Raw genomic sequence first — 15676 nt, 5'->3', positions numbered from 1 at the left:
AGTTATTTGCCTCGGTGTTATTGAGAACTAGCCAATTCTTGACGGAAGAAAGGCCAACATTACTCTATGAATAAGACTCCACAGACCCTAAATGTAATTGTGGGACGGTTAATTATGTCATGCTGATCTCGAGAGCAGTTATCGGTACTTATAAAAAAATATGGAAGAAATACATATAATCTGTGAATATATATGTGAGTAACGCATGAATAAGTCAATACGTATACTTCAACGTCCTATTTCTATGCATTCCAAACATGGGCGTACCCAGCGAGGGGCAGGAGGGGGCAGCTTCCCCTCTCTTATAAGCAAAAATTACAAGAGCCTTTAAGGAAAAACAGGACTAGATTTAAATGAAAGTTTTCAACAAATTCTCTTCAAATCCAGGAAAAATGATATTAGTATACGACATGCAACTAAAATAAAACTATTTTTTCAAGTAAATACTTTTATTAATTAATAAAGGGCAGTTGTAATTTTCTCAAAATGTTGGTTTTACTCACATTTTCCTCGCAAACATTTTTTAAACCTGAACGACCATAGCATGCCCCCTCTCTAGTTTTCATCTCGGGTACTCTCCTGATTCCAAATATATTTCCGAGGAATTTTTACTGTATTTAAAACATATGAATAATTAAACTTGGACAATTATTTCATCTATTATACATTACTTCAATGCATTACAAACAGGGCGGGAAAGCCATATAACTTGATATAGTTATACTCGCGAAAAGTTGATTCAGAAATTCAACGCCATTCCCACCATTTCAACGTGAAATCATTACCAGACCTGCAGAGTGGGCAAAACAATATAGTCAGTCACCCTGGAGCTATCGCAGGAATACATTGAGAGTGACTCGAGATGAGGAATTTGATATTCCTCCCTAAAGCGAACATTTTGATGAAGGTTCTCGTGCTTTCACTGCGGACGAAAAGGATATCTCCCTGAAGGCGAGGGCGGGCCTAGTTGTCAAAATGACGGATCCGACAAGCGCAACGGCAAAATAGTTAGCCCAGGAAGTCCCTCTGACGAACTTACCACAAGGTTATCGGCAATCTATTCTAACGCTACCAATATACAGTAGCTTTTTTCTGCAGCTTAGCTTCCCTATAAGTATTAAAAGAAAATAGAGATGACACTTTTCCGCAGGTTTATTTAAAGTACGACGCGATTCAACCGTTAGGACGTTACCAAGTTGATTTTATTTGACACAATTTACTTCATAATGGCCTAATGGTTGAAACGCGTCGTACCTTAAATAAACCTGTGGAAAAGTGCCATCTCAATTTTAATTTTGATACTTATAGGACGTCATTCCACTACATTTTGCCTGCTTCTGTTACTTTGAACTTTTCTATATTCACCATTTGTAGCGCACATTAATTGAGTGAGGAGATTTTTGCCATTTTTGGACCTCCCCTTTGTCAAATATCGTGAGATTTGACTTGACCTCCTGTCTCTCATCTCACGTGAGATGGTCAAAATGTGTATTTTCAGCATTATTACGTTAAAATGTATTTCATTGCGTTGGATTTATAAAAAACACGGTATTTAATTATATTTATGCAAGACTCGCTAAGAATACTTTTTAAGATTACTTAGAACGAAATTTGACACTATTTCATTATTAGTTTCTATTGAAAAATATTTGCGTGATACTCGCGAGGACCCTCTCTCTCCCCCTAGTAAGATTGGGTGAGAATCGGATTGGCCCACTCCCCCTTGAACGCCTCACGTAATCAATGGATGCTACCTTAAGCCACGACGGCTAAAATAGTTAAAAACAGACTTCGGCGTCCGTGACGTGATTCTCCTACCATTTCAGTGATAGTGTATCAACTTTGGGTCTATTTTAGAAGATCGGGTAATGACACCTCACAGATATGTAGTGAATGACATTTTTTATCTTAGTAACGTTTTCACAAGTATGGCGATAAGAAATTATGCAGTTACTCTTCCATCCGGATGCCCTCGAAATATATAGTTATTTTTATCGTTGATCTTATTTATAAAATTATTATGTTCAGTTCCTGATGGCTAATATGCCTCTTCGATTGACCACCAAAAATCAGTAACTACCGAAAATCCAGTTATTATCAAAAATTTATCGACCATCAACTGCAATACGATCACTCGAAAGTCGATTGATACAGGGCAATCGGGAAACCAAATAAAATCGGTATACCATCCAAAAAGCGAATTAAGTAATCCATATCTACCATCGGAATCAAAAGTCATGATCGCTACACCGACGTAGACGATTTATGTATACTGAATACATTCAAAATTGGTTTCAATATACCTAACCAAAAAAGAAGGCTGCTAAAGGCTTCATGATATATTTTTCTGATAATATGCTGAATAAATGGCTAGGCATTTCAAAGAATCTCTCCCCAGAAACTGTGGCACACGACCTTCTACTAAATTAAAAATTATATTGGGGCACCCTCAAGGTAGATATAAGCAAGAGCGACAAAGGGATTCTGGGAATTTAACTTATTGAAATGGCAAATTGAGTCTCCGTGAACTTTCACAGATCACCAATAGCCTTGTTTTCATTTTTTCCTAATTTGGGTGGAAAATTTAATTTTCATTAATAAATACACCCATAAAAGTATGAGTAGGCACATACATTTTCATGGAATCAATTTGTAATTATTACCTTGACTTCTCATATCAAAATAAAAACCCAGGCTGGCGTTACTAAAACAGGGCTCGACTTTAAGTTACCACAGAGCTAGATAAAGCGCCTTTGTACCTGAGGGATTATTTCACCATTTTTTATCACTGTTTAGCCTGAAAAAATATAAAGATCCAAATTTTTCCGTTTTTTGATCCGTCGCCAAGTTATCATGCTATTTGTGACGAAAAATCGATGGCGTTAACTATATCCCAGATCAATTAATAACGTCACTGGGTCTTTCCCAGCGTGTCGCCGCTATCTCCCGACTCTTTGGCCTTGTTTATTTGCCTCGTGTGAATCGTTGTTGCTAGCGATTCCCTCCCACATTGAAAGGATCTCCCTAAACTTGTAAGTGAACCAGAACTTTTACGATTAATACCAAATCATGAAAATAATGCAACAACCTTTTCTTAATCGTCTTTGTTCCACCAAAATTGGATAGTAATAGCGAAAAGTGCCAGCGTAAATTTAAGAATTTTTTGTCAATTTATGAAGAAAAAACATTACATTTCTATTAGATATCTATGCGATGGTTCTTTATTCCACTAAAATTGAATTAATTGTTGGTTACATTTTTCTAGGATATTGGATGAATAATATAAGGAAATATTATTATTATAAATCCCATCAACGCTCAAGCTAATCTATCACTCGTGACTCTTAACGCCAGTGCAGAAAAATCCGATACATGGATCTTTGGTACAAAGAGGGTTAAAGTTAAGGTTAAGCTGACTTACTTGCACGTGAATGGCAGGAATGAAAAGATTTTTCTCCGTCGTCGCTAACCTATCCTTACGCTTTAGCGCAAAATTTAAATAAATAGCTATTACGGTTCTAGGTGATCGACCTTGTTACAATGACGGTGAACTATCACTGTCAGACAAAGAACCAACTTCTTTAGCGCTTTGAGCTGATATCCTTGATCCGCGAGACTGTATCCTCCTCCACTTTGCTTACATTGCGCCTAAAAAATAGTAAAAGCGAAGGAAAGAATGGAAAAATACCCACACGGGGCAACATCCTTGCCAACGCATATTCACCACCATATTTTACGGCGTCGTATAAGGTGTCAAATTTCTCGGACCCATAATTTCTTTACGGGGGCCGCAGTGATGCGTTGAGTTTATGCACGGGCCAGATAGTGTCAATTCCGCCCCAATAAAGACCATTGTGCCTCATCCTAACGGATGCTTAACAACATATGGTTCACACCTACACCGTGCGGGAGGTTCGGGAAATATCGTGAAAGGAAGGACCCTATGGCTGAGTCGACATGTTTTTCGTACCTCGAATCTCCTGATCCACGAATTTTCAATAAAATTGAGGTTAACATACATACACATGACTTAGTGGGGACTACAAATGGCCGTTCTATATTATTCAGAGCGAAAAAAACAAATTCGTTTGGAAGGTTCAACTAATATTACGTTCAAAACGCCTAAAAATCTCGATCGTCGCATTTTTATTCTCCAAGTCGTTTAGCAGCCAAATTTTTTGCATTTGACTCTCTCAATCCCTAACCTCCTCAAGATAACAATGCAGTGCATTGGCCCATGACAAGCGTAAAAAATATACCATAGAACCTTTAATCTAGCATTTTTTTATACACATAACTGGGAAGAAGAACTTAAAACCAACTATATCTCTCGTATTTGCCTCACATGAGCACCGCAATTAATTGAAAACAGCAACTACCAAGTCTTTCTGCTCACAAAGAAGAAAATAAATCAATAAAAATTATATATTATTTAATGACGAAATCAATATAAAATGTCACCTCTGGAAGTCGATCCATAGTAATAGCTGCCAACTACATTACTCTATGCTTAATTTTATTTCCGGTTTTTTGATCTCAGGTCCGTTTCATTTCAAAAGATATTGGATGTGTTATTAAAGTTTTTATAACATGATGATCTGCAAAGAATCGCATCGATGAAAAACGGTAGGTATGCAACTTTCTTTGAAAGAAGAAAAGGGATGCATTTCTACCATTGGCCAATTAATATTGGTCGTTCATTAATAATATCTATGGCAAAGGAAAATTGAGATATTAATCAAGCATATGATTCCCAAACGCATCTCCAGTTGTCTATCATATCCCACCCACCACATCGGAGACGGACCGTCCGGTACGCCGGCCACCCTTCAGTGGTCTCACCGGTAGCCGCCTTAGTACTAGGCCCGTATGCGAAGGGCCCCTTGGACGGGAACGGATTGTGAGCGTGAAAATGAAACTAATTTCTCCACACATAGGCATCGTGGCACGGGATACATTACATTTGCGACTTTATTACCAAGCATTCCATCATACCAACTTTGACCAAAATTTGCTGTCTACACCCCATGATCATCTCTTGATAAATAGCCACGAAAAATAGCTAGACAGTCACAGGGGTCACTCACGCATCGCCAAGGAGCTATTCCGCTAGCCTTCTCACTGCCACAGAGGCTTTTATTCTTTCAACATTGCTATTATGTACATGGAAACGGCGAATTTATGCCACATATATTATCAAAAGAGAAATTATCCCCGCCTTTCGCTGCAACCAGCAATGGCATTAATTCTCAAACGATTTTTCTTTATTAAATACCCGTAAATACATTACCACGACTCAAAACATTTAAGAATAGCCTCAGTCGTTGAGAGAGGATTTTCCAATTGTAAAAGTAATGTTTACCATGAAATATTACCTTATACAAAAAAAATGAAGATACGCTAACGAACTCATGAAAAATAAGAAGAAATTGTAATGACTAAAATTCACATTATGAACCAAAAAAAAATTCTAGTAACGCTAGTAAGTTCTAGTAGTGCTTTTCTTGAAAGCGGGAATAAAAATCGCGAAAAATTGCGTAAATTACAGTTACGGCTCACTACGATAAAACCTTCTGAATTCAGAGTTTTGGCAACCATTTTGTCGTGTAGAGGAGCCCTTTTTTCGCCGGAATTCGGAAAATTTAACTCCGAAAATATCTTAAAACGCGCATTTATATTTGATTATTTCTCGGCCATTAGTAGACGAAAAACATTTCATGTATCTCCCGACTTTTCTCCGGAAATTTTAAGCGTTATCACTTTCTACCATAGAAAATCGAAATGTAGGTAATATCTAACATTCAAAAAACTATACCAAACGAAATAAACAAAATTCAAGTAACTAAAATCCAACACTTCGCCAGTCTCAGTGGCAACGGGGTAAAGTCCTCGCCCTGGAGTAAAGAAGCCGCGGGTTCGAGGTCCATCCAGGCAATATTTCGTGGTAAACATTACTTCAACAATCGGAAAATCCTCTACCAACGACTGTGGTTATTCTTAAATGCTTTGAGTCGCGGTAATGTATTTACGGGTATCTTATTTATTTGGTGGGTATTATTTCGGCTTTTAAAACGAAGCTATCAGGTTAAATGGAACGAAAAATATGTTCGAAACTCCTGGGTGGCGACAGGTTTCATGCTCGGGCCACCAGCCTCTAGGACTACATGAGGATCGCATTTCCCCGAGAGTGCTGAGCGAGGACTAAGCCACGCGCGCCGATCCTCAACTCACATCGCTAGCAAGACTGTACACTCGGCACCATGGACCCCTGGCGCGAGGGACCATGGAGGGTGGGAGTAATGAATGGAGCAGGGCAATGAAGCATAATTAAACCCCCAAAAAGCGCTGCCGAATATGATTGGACCCACCGTTTCTCATACGGAAGTGAATAGGAAAAGGCTTCAACCACGGCATGGCATTTCATTGGCGACCACTGTTTCGACGGAGAGGGGTTTGAATTTCAAAATCCGAAAAAAGATATAAGAGTGTTCTTTTGATTAAGTTTTGACAAGCGGGGGAGCTCGCGAGCAGCATGCAGAAGAGTGAACACGCGTTAATACGGAAGAAGTCCGGGGAATAAAATGAATAACGTTGGTATTTTATTTCTCAGGAGATACTAGAGACGGACAAGCACGAGCAATACGCATAGGTGAGAATGGGTCAATGGATATTTTCAATGAATGAGTATATATATTTTTTAGGGCCGGTGAAGATAATGTGGAGAATATGGAGGCGTAATAGCATTCCCATAAGGCATTTTTAAGAAAACTGGGCGATAGATTATACACTTATCGAAAAGCTTTTATATGAGTTTTAGTTACGGAATAAAAATATACCGTGCTTCATAAAAAAAAAACAAAAATAAGCACCAACCTATCATATGAAACATGTTACAGCAGATGCTTCGAAGAAATTTCAGAAGAATATAACCAAATACTCTAAAAATGAGACCAGATTTTAGCATATTTTCTAAGGCTAAAAATCCATAGCATACACATCCGCCCAGACCGTAGCATAGGCTCATGAAATGAGAAATAAATTCTCAACTATCCATGAATGAAATCCTACACATTTCACAAACGTTACAAGGTCCATTTTTCCATTATGAGTTACATGGAAACATAAATGCCATTGTGCTTCCATACCTCTAAATGAAAGCATTCGTTCTTTGGCACCCAATTATTCCTTAAGAACACAATCTGGGCCTCAGTGCAACTAAGCGTATTCCTGCCCTTAACATTAAATCGGCTCTCTCATTTCCCTCTTACAATGGCACGAAATTGACTTTGCAAAATTGATTTCACAATTTAGCACGCAAGAATATCGGCGTGTGTACCGCTTAGTAGGACGAATGAACACTTTCAGAACGATATAATACGAAGACAAATATTAAAATCCCCCTTTAAATGCGTAACTCTCGGAATTCGTCTACTGCCGCTAATATAACGACCCACGCAATACAAACAGAGAGGAGAACTACCTTTCAATCAAAACCAACTCGACACAAACGTCTTCCTTCCGAGCGCGACCCGATAAAAGGTTACCGCGAGGTAATAAACTTTGCTTATTCAACACGAATCGTGGGCGAAGACAGTGTTGGAGACGAAAAACATGGGCGCTGTGAGAGGAGAGAATCAGAGCTCACTTACGCGGAAATTCCAACCCCGAAAGCAAGAAAACCACTTCACGGTACACAAAACGGCATGTGCGGTGACAATCTAAATCCCCTTTTGTTGCCTGGAAGCGGCCTTAAGATGAAGCGCCCAAAACCTCAGGTGGCGCCAGGACGAACTAAGGCGTGAGACTAGAGGTGGGTTGGGGGATTGTTTTATTTCCCGCACATCCGAAATGAGATCGGGTAGGGAGGGGGGAACCATGGTTGGCGGTTGCTAGGAAATGGCTCACCCGGTTCCCTTTGTCGCCAAAACCAACAAAGCCATCAACAGCAACCCACCCACGTGCGAATCCTGATGCCCGCGCGGTAAACAAATGCCAAATGAGAAGCGCCAGTTCCCCCCCTCCGAAGAATTTGAACCTGCGCGGTAATTCGCGGACTGCTCGTCAGAGGGAACCAGACGAGGTAGTTCCCGACACGGATGTCCCCGTCAGGGAAAGAAGGAGTAGAAGATAGAGTGGGGATAAGGAAAAGATAAAGGGGAGATCAAAGACACGTGGTGGATTGAAGAAGCGCTTCCAGTCTTTGCCGACTACATCGCAGAGGCTTTTGCCGCGAATAAGAGTCGTTACTGATTGCACGCTCGTGTTTATGTCGGATTTTTCGGTTGGAAAGACACAAATTTTCCCTCTGACGTTGTTTTCGCGCGATGATTCCCAGACAAGGGCCTTGATTCAATGATGAATTCGAAACTTTTACCCTACAAACATAGAACAATCCAGAAATCACTGCTCGACCAAATATAAACTTGGCCATGCCACATGATAAAACCTCCGACAAGAATATGAGGATATTTACCTAGGAATGAGATCAAGATGCAAGAAGGGGGATGCCGAAGCATATAGAATCTCGTTGAAAAAGGAGGATAGTAAAGAGTCTGTGCCTCTATGTGACAATTGAAGTAATTCACTTACGAACACAAATATTTTTCCTAAACTCGGGAGGTTTTATGTCAACAAGTCACATATCATAGACATTCGACCCCAATTATTTACGTCGCACGAGAAAAAACCGCACTATATCTCCACAAGTTCACTTATCAACATAAAATCTCATTGAACAAAGGGTAGATTCACTTACAGGAGTTGGTGGAAACAATATATTCACCGAGTAATATAAAACTACGATTCCATGGAATAACACTAAAATACTTTACTCAACCCAAACAGGTGCCAACAAATACTAGCAGGAGATAAGCCATAAGAACATAAACGCACAACCAAACCCCTTGCTATGAAGCCGAAAATCTTACCTGCGAGCTTTGAATTGAGGGGAAAATGAGGCACAGTGTTGAGTTAAGGTTGATCTAGCCCGTTTTATATATCCCTAAATGACGCTATTATCGCTGTTTGTACACCGTTACTACATAAGGGTGTATTGGAGGTGATAACAATTATGATATTTTCCGTCGCTCTTAAGCAATTCACGCTTAAAAATTTATGAGGTGATACAAAGAAAGTCAGCAGAATAATTATGAGCCTTCAATTTTTCGAGTTCAACGATATACTATGTATACTCCCCCAAAAATCACTAATCTCACACGCAAAACCAGTCTGATTTTCTGATGACATACTTGTTTTAAACTCACGACATCGACTCCAAAATTGCCGAAAGAAAAATATTTTTCAAACAATGGGATTTTAAGTCAAATTTACAGCCACATTCCAACCAAAAAATATCAACGAACACGAAGTAGAGTCCCCGACAAGGCATTGTGGAGACAATCATGTGCACTGAGTAATAAAAAACTACGATTTTTTAATGAATCCAGCAAGGGCGTACCCAGGATCATAACTGGCGGGGGCAAGCCATGGTCTAGGGTCAAGTGACACTTTAGCATGGAAAAGGTGAATGAAACCAACATTTTAAGAAAATTTTAACATCGATTTATTAGTTTAAGAGATTCTTTCCTTGAAAAAATAGTTTTAATTTAGTTTCATATGTTATACTAACACATATCATTGTTCATGGGTTTAAAAAAAATTTGTTGATTACTTCCTTTTCGATTCAGTACTGATTTTGCTGAAAGACTTTTGCGATTTTTGCTTCTAAAGGGGGGGGGGGGCAGCTGCCACCTCTGCCCCTCGTTGGGTATGCCTATGGTCTCTAGCAGTATTGCCGAAATACATTCTCTGGTTTATGTTGTAAACAATATATCTCTCATCCACTAATCGTTTTCTTCACATCACCGCTAACTAGGACAACAACCTGGAATTCAACGATCAATTAATAAGTATTTATACGGAAAAGAAATAAATTTTAAATCTCCTAATGAGAAATTTGAGGTGCGCACGATTGGTGGTAGGCTATACGCCTTTTGGACGGCCGCGCACCGGAAAGGACCAACGGGTCGGCGGCATAACTCTTTGGCGCACGACGGCGGCCGGAGAGGCCGGGCATCCACAACCCCGGAAGCCCCCGCCATCAGTTGCCTCTTTCCCTGCCGAAGCACTTAACGGGCGCCCTTGCGTAAAAGCGTGAGGCCCTCCCCCGTCGAAGATTTTGACGCGTCCCCATTGAGGCCCGAAAGAACGTGGAATACTCGAAGGCGACCCTCACACGGGGATAAGACGCAGAAAGAGAACACTCTTGCTTTTCGCAGGTGGGTCTCCAAGAAAGGTAGCTTTACTCCTTTGTCCGCCTTTGCAACCAATCCTGCCGGAGGATTATGCTCCCAGTTTGAAAGGGCTCCCATTCTGCGCTGGCCGTGGAAAGACATGTACCATTATTCCCTTCTCACTACCCTGCTTCTACGGTCGTTTAGGTAAGATCTCTTTTACCCTCCCCAGCACCTTTTTTCATCCTTTTGAGAGCGATACCATGGCATCCACCCACCCTTCTTCCAGCGATGGAAATGTATCCGAAGGACCGCCGAGGAGTCGGGGCTGAGAGGCGAGCCTCCGGAACCCACCGCAAGCGGCAACGGCGCTAGCCTCCGCGATGACGACTCCTCGCCGAGGTTTCCCACACTCAATGCTCGGAAAAAGCCCCCCGAGGAAAACAACGAGTTTGTGGAGCCCCAAAAAACAAGGCTCATATTAAGGTGGGGGAAGGTTGGAGAAGGATGAGAGGTCTCCATGGGTTTGGGCTGTGGAAAGGAACACATATGCATTCACAGTTTATTCCTTATTTTCACTACGGTCATCTTCCGCTCGTTAACACGGCTAGGTTACATTTCGCAGCTAATGGGTGCGGTAGTTAGCGCCAAGCGCTGTTACAATTATAATGACGTAACCACGGTTACCGAGTTACGCAGGCGGTGGCTATGCTAAAAACCGTGGTTGCCATTCCGAAGGTAGCGGGTTTGAGTCCTGCCGGAGAAGAATGAAATGTAAAAAAATCAAATGGTTAAAGGTGATAATTACAAAATATCATTTATTATCCTTTAGTCATGTGACTGCGTGTATGATAGATACAGTTCGATAAGTATCACATAGTTATGTTTTCTACTTGGAGTCAGATCACATTTTTCGGAAAAATGTTCAGTCACGAGTGTTGTTATGGTAGTGGCACGCGTAGAAAGTTATTTTTATGAATGCTTTAGACAGGTTAGCAAAAAACTAAGTTATACATACATTAGTTCTGCTCCTTATTGCGTCATAAACGCGGAGAAAAGGTCGGTTAGGTGGGCTGCTCTGATACAGAGACACGTAGAAAGGTTAAATGAACACTCTAGAGTGGTCGGTAAACAATATACACTAAGTATTCCTGTTTATTACTACGGTGAGGGTCAAATATATTGGAGAAATAGTCGGTTCCACGGTAAATTTCCGATTCACATGAGGCGCTAGTCACTAAACCGTCATCCCGCGACCTACGAAAAACATGTGTGGTGAGATCGTCGCGTAAAAAAGCGGCGCAGAACTAGAAAAACCCGTGCGATTCCACTCCTGATGCGGCGGGGAGACCTTTCGCTGCGACCGATGGCATAAGCTAGGCGGCAGGACGAGTTAAGTGAATACATAAAAAAGCCGTTCCCGAGATGTGAGTCCGCCTAGCGGGCGTGGGTTGAGGAGAATTCCGCGGGCTCTTAGAGTCAGTCTCCTCTGCCGCGGACTCGATGAATGGGAGAAAAGTTTTTTACGCTCCCCCTTACGCCGTGGACCCCTTGTGAGATGCGGAAATCGCCGAATGAAGGGGAAATAAAATTTGGAATAAAGAACTGGGTGGGAGTGTGACTTAAAGTTTATTTTTTTCGCACGAATTGGCGTCTACGTTCGAGAGGAATAGTTTAATTCAAGTCTTCATTGTCGTTATGATAAAAGATGTGTCAAATTTAGCATGTAGATCGTCAAGAAAAGCTTTTGTGCGACACCATCTTTTCGTTTGTTACTGATAACGTAAAGCGTTCCAAATGTTTGGAATAATAATGAAATCCGTTAAAAAAGTTATACTTTACATGCGTATTAAAAGCGATCTTGGAGAGAATTTAAGAGAGATGGCAAGACGTTGACGGTTTTTTTTCTTTATCACCGATCGATAATTATGCGTTGCTTACAGGTGCCTCGAAATTATAAAGCAGAAATGACAATCACCAAAGAATTAAAATTTCAATCTAACGGACTGCTTAACTGCTGTTTGCTCGTCTGCTACTTTCAATAATGATAGAAGCGATCAGATATCTCAGATGAATCATTAGTCGCCAACGAGATACAAATTTTCCCTCCTCATCCAGTTCGCCACTATTTTAGTAATTTCGCTGACCGGTTCGATAATATCACATGTGTGAATACGGCATTGGCCTAGACCACCAAAACAGTAAATTCAACCCACTCGCAATCATTATCGATTATATAACCAACATAGCATAAGTAAACCGAGCTCATTACTAATCACTGATTTTAAGAAAAACCACGAAATAGCCATCGGTTAACTTTCACGGAGTCATCCGCAAGTGTTATTGAAGTAACGATCGTGTAACAACCAAACCTCACCGCTAATCATCACTTGCCGAATACCACGACTCGCCAGTGTAACATTGGCCGCAAACGCCGGCATCGCCTTTGTGCTAAGCGCAGCGCGAACACATCACCAGCCGGGCCGTCCTTTCCCGAAAGACCCGAATCTACATCACCGGAAGTTTATAACCACGCCTCCATTTCACTCGCTTTCGGAGATCGCGCTGATTTCCAGTAAATACGAAAAAGAGACCAGTGCTTCCCGCGTTCCGTTTCTCTTATCCTCCCTCTATTATGATCTCTCCACGAAGGGAACTGCTGTGCTGGGAGTCACGTGGGATATTCGCGGGCCAAAGACAAACACACGTTCATAATCCACGAAAGTTCCCACGCGGGTCGCCTCATGCGAACCGCCCAGGATAAAAGGCTTCGGTCACAGAGGTGAGCCTGAAGACACCCATCAGCATCAGATCCCCTCCGTGTCGCGACCTGCTCTCTTTGTTGAGCTTTGGACGAAAAAAGAAGTTCTCGATGCCTTCCGCGATGGAATAGACGTCGAAAAAATGTGTCGGAGACATTTCCGGACCTTAAAACTCCTGCTCAAGACGTTCGGAAGACTTGAAAATGGATTCGGCTCCCGCGGAGACTGGGGTGACAAGGTTAGCTTTTTACGGAATTTGACCCATTGGACGTTTTCGAATCGATCTTTTTGAATTCATACAATACGGCGACGGTGTTCCAACCACACCCCCCACGAAGATCAACCCTCCACCCGAAAACATGCAGCGAAAAACTTTCGCATAACAAACTTGAGGACCTAAGTTTCCGCGGACCGACACTCCTGTGCACAGTGGGGGGTTGCTTTTGCCTCTCTGGCGAAAAGTTACTCGGCCTCGTGAGCCTTTTTTATCGTGATCCCTCGAAAAGCGTCGAATGAAGACGGAGGAAGAAAAAATGGGACTGATAATAGTTGCAGAGTTGAAAGTTTTATATTCCGCATCCGCGATGAACTTCAACAAGTAATCTCCCCCCGGCTACGTGTTGACGCGACTACGACAACAAATAGATGCTCTGTTGTTCGTCTTTTTTCTCCCGTTACGTTACGAGGTCCTTCTCCCATCTCCAGTGCGACCGGAAGTCTAAAAGTTATTTATTATTCACGCCCGCGGACTCGAAAGGTGGACGAGAATGTAAATGAAAAAAGATGCTGATGGACACTAGGGGAAAAGATGATGAAGAAAAAATATGACACGTACCTAAATTGCCATGATAGAATCCGACCAATGCGCTTGAGTCACTATATTCAAGTAGATGGACGCAGAGAGGTAATAAGAACTTCCTCCGAAGAACACTTGCTTGAAAGGGGCACGTAGAACACTCTTTTTTAGTCTTCTTCACTTGGGTGGAGGAACTCAAAACTTATCACAAACTTGGCACAAAACTTTTTTTTCTTCCCTTCCACCAATTCTAATCCCTCTCGGAAAGATTATTTACTTTCCTCCCGTGAGGGAAGCGGGTAAGAATCACTTTTTTCTCCTGTTGGGATCCTTGGTTTGGTGGAGGATATTATGGGTAGGAAAGGACACACTTCTTGATCACAAAACACCGTTCACGTCCGGAAGAGAGAAAGGACCCCGTCGGGGTTTTCTTCGCCACGAGTTGGACGCTGCGGTCGCCGATAAAATACCTCGGGACCCTCCCACGAGTCAGGAACCGTCGATGGAATCGGCCTGCGATGCCGTTCTCGACTGACGCCGAAGTTCCCTGGTCCGCCTTCGGCCGAACACTAACCGGCCCTCGCCGACGATTCTCCACACTTCCCCTCCAAGTCGTCCCTCCCCTCCGACGCCCACCCCACCACGCGACCTCTCCTCCTCCCGATCGCCCTTCCCCTATCATCCTCAGCCTAACTCCCTCCCCTCCTCCGCCTGATATCTTTATTACCCCTCCTCCAACACGTCAGCCCCTCCATTTCCCTCACCGCGACCGCGTGTACCTCAACCCCCTCCACCAACCATGACTACAATCCTCATCGACGACACCATACCCTGTGCACTGTTTCGTACACCATTCCACGAATTTTACAAAATAGGATCCTCAAGTCGTCCTCTAAGGGCTGGTTTTACAATTTCTGACTAAATTTTTGAGGAGTATTGAATAAACTGGATTGGAAAAAATTGAACAATCCAATCCTTGCGTTTGAGATGATAAGTTTAACGAAACGTTATTATGAAATTCATTTATTGTTACTGGCTAACATTCACCTGCTTAGCTATGGCTGTATCATGTTCCAGTTAACGCTAACCACACATTAAAATACTGGCCCTAAATGTGTTGTCATCCCCCGCGGATTAAAGTGAGTTTACAAAAGTCACCACTTTCGTCGCAGACGGAAAAAGTGATTCGATTGTCAATGGGGTAATAAGGTATTATTAAGGGTTTAGCTCATTAATCCTCATATGGATTTTCGAATTTAGTTACGTCGTTGGATTTCCGGCGCCGCTGCAGAGCTGCTTTATATTTTGTTATTATCTTTCGAACTTAGCTTTTATTGGCATGTTTTCTGATTGATAATGCCAGTGAAACCTATTTTCTTTATTTTTGACCGTGTTTTGCTGGATTTAACCCATTATTGTGGAAGTTATAGCTAGAAATCTTGACGCTGTATTCTTTTCCATTTCTTGCCGTAATGCTCTCCACTACCGTTTCCTTTTAAGTTATTTTCAAATGAAAGTTTTAATTTCGTGTGTAATCCTTGTTTTTAATATTTTTTCCTGATAAGTATTCAGTGCTGGACAAACTCCGCTTTTCAATGTGAACATTACCTTATTTTTTATGCATGTTTATACTAAAAATGAGGACCGAATAAAAGTCGTATGTGTCCATGTGATATAATTATGCTTCACAGTGTCCATCCATATGTTATATCTTTGCGGTGTGCATAGAAGTCTATGGGGGATCGGGTTGGTGTGGTGGCTTGAGTGTTGGCTTCCCACCCTGTAGGCTCGGGTTCAAATGCCGGCGGTGGCAGAAAATTTTCAGAGACTGCCTGATCCCTGATTAAATGTTGTTTGGAGGACATTTCAAGGACAACATTCCGTCC

At 41.8% G+C, this 15676-nt stretch overlaps 1 protein-coding gene across 1 annotated transcript in view; it reads right to left on the bottom strand.

The window, feature by feature from the left end:
- LOC124170800 (MOXD1 homolog 2-like) overlaps nucleotides 1-14353 on the bottom strand; it is a 969195-nt gene extending 954842 nt beyond the window's left edge. The window contains exon 1 of the mRNA XM_046549766.1: nucleotides 13830-14353. The gene's annotated coding sequence lies outside the window, so the exon portion shown is untranslated. The remainder of the gene's footprint in view (nucleotides 1-13829) is intronic.
- Nucleotides 14354-15676: the final 1323 nt, after the last annotated feature.

This window comes from Ischnura elegans, chromosome X, assembly GCF_921293095.1.
Source record: "Ischnura elegans chromosome X, ioIscEleg1.1, whole genome shotgun sequence".
NCBI classification, from domain to species: domain Eukaryota; kingdom Metazoa; phylum Arthropoda; class Insecta; order Odonata; family Coenagrionidae; genus Ischnura; species Ischnura elegans.
This window is presented reverse-complemented; position numbering and strand designations above follow the sequence as displayed.